Consider the following 5251-nt stretch of genomic DNA (forward strand, 5'->3'; position numbering starts at 1 on the left):
TGTGTGTGCGTGTGTGTGCGTGTGTATTGCAAAGGGCCAAGAAAATTGTGAGAGGGAGAGGGATAACTTGTAGCCATTTTTGCTTTTATCAGATCTCATTCTGTATCTGTTCATTATATATACATATATAATATAAACATTTCTTTCATATTTAGTGTTTTCTTTTATATATAAAATGTCAATAATATTAGATTGGGAAACTTAGAAACCAAATCTCTTGTTAATTGGTTTAAAAAAGTCAATGTGCTATCTGAAATGACAAACTTGATGCTATTTTCTTTTGTCTCTGAAAATATTACAAAAATATCAGCAGTTCGACAGCTCTACTGTCAATCTCTGTTTTAAGCAAAGTTAGAATAAAATAAATAGTATGTGATTATGCTTAAGTCTATTTCATTCAGCCACCCCACTTCCTAGTCTTACTCTCCAGAGTAACCCAACCTCAAAAGATACCTGCAGGTGTTTCCTGAGGTGATCTCCCTGGATGGCAGCTGTGCTGTACTTCACTCTTCTGAGCACTGTATCTTGGAGTGATTTCCATATTCACAAAAACAGTTTTATCCCGTTTTGTTAAATGATGTAGTAGTTTCTTCAAATTCTAGGGATATATGCACTAGTTAACTTACTCCTTTGAAGATGGTTATTTTTATTGCTTCCAGATTTTTTGCTCTTATAGTAATGAGTTCAGAGTAAATTCTTTTTCATACTTCCTTGGATTCATTAGGAGAGAACATCTAGGAAAATTCTAGAAGTGGAATTCATGTTTTAAACATGACTTTTTAAAATCCGAAAGACACTGGTAAGATTAACTATAATAAGGGTACACCAAGCTTACCAATTTTAGACTTGAGCAAAGTATGAGACTAGAATTTCTCCACAGGCTCATAGAAAAACATTGGCCAATATTTAAATTTTTACTACTGTTCAACTGCTGCCATTTTGAGAGGTGAGTATGGTTGCAAGTTTATTTGTATATTTTTTTACATGAGGCTGTATAAATTTCCATAAATTTATCAGCCATTTATATTTAATTTTGTGAAATGCCTATTCATATTCTTTACTCAATTTAATATTTTAATTATATTTCAACAAAGAATTTATTTTAGCCTTTTATGTCATAAAAATTAACTTTTTTATGCACTACAAATATTGCCAGTGTTTTTCGTTTGCTTTAGAGATATAATACACATATGGGAAAATGCACTGGTATATAGTTCAATCAGTTTTAGCAAATGTATGTACCCATGCAGCCATCACTCATATAAAGGTACAGAATATTTCTCTCTCTCTGTCTCTCTCTTTTTTTTTTTTTGAGACAGAGTCTCACTTTCTCACCCCCTATAGAGTGCTATGGCATCATAGCTCACAGCAACCTCAAACTCATGAGCTCAGGCAATCCACCTGCCTCAGCCTCCCAAGTGCTAGGATTACAGGAGTGAGCCACCGTGCCTGACCCAGAATATTTCTCTTAACAGTACTCCAGCAATTCTCTCATCTACTTGTCTAGTCAATCACCTCACATTCCCACAGAGACAACCACTATTCTGATTTCTAAGAATATTTGTGTGTATATGTATATACTTTTTGGTATGTGCCTTCCTCCCTCCCCCCAAAAATATATGTATACATATTCAACAGTGATATTTCATTTATCAGTAGTTTATTCCTTCTTGCTTTGGGGTAATATTTCATTGTATTTTGCTATTGCAATTTGTTTATCTGTTTTAGATTTGAAGAACACAAAGATTATGTTGTAGCTTGTGCTACTATATAGCAAACTCCTGCAAATAATCTTATATACATGATTTTGTGTGTATATTTATTTCTCTTGGCTATCCACCTAAAAGTGGAATAGGCAAGCCATGAGGTGAATAAGTTTTAATTTTATTAGGAATTGTCAAGCTAATGCCAACATGATTGTACCACTTTACACTCTGACTAGCAGTACTCATACATGAGATTTCCAGTGGCTCCACATTTTAACACTGAGTAATTTTGGCCTTTGTACTTTTAATATTTGATGTGTGTGTAATATATTGCCTCACCATGTTGATTTGAGTTTTTTCTCAAAAACTCATGAGCTCAGGCAATCCACCTGCCTCAGCCTCCCAAGTGCTAGGATTAAAGGAGTGAGCCACCTTTTACAAAGGCCAAAATTACTCAGTGTTAACATGTGGAGCCATTGGAAATCTCACGTACGAGTACTTCTAGTCAGAGTGTAAAGTGGTACAATCATGTTGGGGTTAGCTCATAATTGATGGCATTGATCATCTTTTCGTGTGTTTCTTGGCCTTTTCCCTATCTTTAGTGAAAGTATCATTTCAAGTATTTTGCCTCTTTTAACTGGGCTCCCTTTATTTATTTACTTTTTTCCAGTTTTTGGCTGAGGCCAGGTTTGAACCCACCACCTCCAGTATATGGGTCTGGTGCCCTTCTCCTTTGAGCCACAGGCGCTGCCCTGGGCTCCCTTTATTTTAGATAAGTAAAGATATTTATCTTTATCTTTATCTTCTAGATATTCTTTATTTATCCAGGATGGGAGTCATTTGTTACATATAGTTACATAGTTATGCTGTTGTTCCAGCACCATGTGTTGAAAAGGTTTTTCCCAATAAACTGACTAGATATCTGAGTTTTATATTTATCTATTCTTATACCAAAATTATACTCTATAAATTACTGTCACTTCTTAGGAACTCTTGAAATCATGTAGTCTAATTTTTCCAATTTTATCCTTCTACAAAATTGTTTTCTTATTCTAGATTTTTTATATTTCCATATGGACTTAAAATCAGCTTATAGATTCCTGTAAAAAAATAATTCTAAGTTTTTAACTGGCATTGTGTTGAACGTATAGGTCCAACTGGGGACATCGATATGCAATAACATTGAGTCTTTCAGTCCATTAACATAGTATACTCCATTTATTTAGGTCTTCTTTAATTTCTCATAACAATATTTTGTACATTTTCAATGTAGCTATCCTTGTATGTGCAAAGAATAAAGTTGGGGTTTTGATTGAATTTCTCTGATGGCCAATGCCATGGTTTGGATGTTTTTCTTCTGCAAAACTCATGTTGAAATTTAGTTGCTATCCTAACAGTATTAAGAAGTGAGATCTGTAAGAGGAGATTAAGCCATGAGGATTCTGCCCTCACGAATAGGTTAATGCCAATCTCATGGAAGTGAATTTATTATCATTGTAGTGGGTTCCTTCTATAAGGATGACTTTGGCCCTCTTTTTCCCATTCCTTTCCTCTTCCCTTGTCCCTTCCCCTCCTTACTTGCCTCTCTATTTTATCCCTCTCCTTCCCTTTTGCCCTCTCTTTCCCTTTCCACCATAGGATGATGCAATAGAAAGGGGCCCTAAGCAGATGCAGCTCCTTGATCTAGACTTCCAGCCTCTAGAATTATGAGCCAATAAATTTCTATTCATTTATAAATTACCCACTCTCAGACATTCTGTTACAGCAGCACAAAGAACACTAAGACAGCTACTTTTGATGAACATCTTATGTGTACAGTAGATCTTCCTATAATGATATATTGACCAGTGGAATATTAAACAGCACTATAGCCCAGGATAAAGGAGAGAAATGGAGTGGGAAGGGAGGTGAGGGGGAGGTTTGACAGAGGGAGGGTAAAAGGCGGGACCACACCTATGGAGCATATGACAAGTGTACAAGTCAAATCTGTCAAGTGTAGAATATAAATGTCTTAGCACAATAATAAAGTAAATGAGGTGAAAGCTATGTTGATTGGCTTGATCTAACCACATCAGATTGTATAAAAAAATTAACACATTGTACCCCACATATGCATAAATGTACTCATGATCTATGTGTGTTTGACTTAATAAAAACAAATAAAAACTAAATAAATAAAATTGGACATTATAGCAAAAAACAAAAAAACAGCAATGGAAAAGAACAGACAGCACATAAAGGCAGAAGTATAAATAGTGCTCACAGACACAGTGTTCAGGACAACATGGCAGGTGTATTATTCCATGTATATGAATTGAAAGAGGCAGCAAATAGATCTGTGGTAATAGCAGTCAGAATAACGAGCATCTTGTTGGGTATTGAGTGGGAGGTAACATGAACAAATACATTCAGGCTTCTAGCAATAGCTAGCATCTTGATCTGCGTGATGACTGCCCAAGTGCCGGTGCATCTAAAATTTCATTAGGTGACACACGTGAGATCTATACATCCCACTGCATGTGCACTACACTTTAATTCAATTTTTGAAAATGTTAAAAGTATAATATAAGCCAATGAAAGATTCCCCTAGATCAAACAACCCAGGAGAAGTAGAAATAAAAACTTAATGATGTAGCAGATAAGTCTTTTTAAGGAAATAAAGATTGCTTGAACTACTAGAGCATGATGCAGAATTTCTCAAGATGTTTTATCTATCATTTTTAGTCAATTTAGCTTAAATTTAAATTATTTTCATATTATGGCAGTTGTGATAGCTAAATTGCTTCTATGATATGAAATCTCCAGATATATTTAAGGGTAGGAAGAAAATAATCGCTATAATGAGTAAAAACAGAACTTTCTGCCTTGAGCTTACAGAGATAAGAGGACAGTTAATGGAGCTTTCCTTTAATTTTAAAAGTTCCTTGCATGGGGGAGCCTTCTTTCCATATAATTTAATGATGTAGGAAGAATTTTCATGAATGACAAACTGGTATGCTGTGCAAAGGGTCAGGAATCAAGCAGAAAGAGTAAGCCAGTTGGCTTATGCCATGAAAGGCCCTGTAGAGTTTATCTAATGAGAGTTGGGCTCGAAAACAGCAAAAAGATGGTGAAGAAATAATGTTGCCACAGAAGAAGTCAGCATTTATCATTATAGATAGTAACTCTTTAAGGTACCCACTGATTCTCATAATGACCAGACTGAGAAGGAAATGTAAAAACAAAATAGGTCAGATTATTTATAGACCCAGGGAGGTATCTAGCCAGTGCCATGTTCTATGGGGCAATTATTTATACCTTGTGTTTTAGAACAGATTCCCTAGAAGCAGAGCCTGAAAGAAAATTCTTTTGCCCAGGACTCCCTGAAAGTGTGCTCTCAGATGAAATTGGTGGAATGAGGGAGACAGGACAGGCCACAATGAGATGTGAGGTACTGGTGTGGGCACAGCCTCAGCCTCATCACAGGAGGAAGGAAAGGGGTGCCAAATCTCCCTCTTTGACCAAACTCTAGTCGGGCTCCTCTGAATGCTGTTCTTAACTGGCCC

The sequence above is a fragment of the Otolemur garnettii genome, unplaced genomic scaffold, assembly GCF_000181295.1.
Source record: "Otolemur garnettii isolate 467f Iridium unplaced genomic scaffold, OtoGar3 scaffold00025, whole genome shotgun sequence".
In the NCBI taxonomy this organism is placed as follows: Eukaryota; Metazoa; Chordata; class Mammalia; order Primates; family Galagidae; genus Otolemur; species Otolemur garnettii.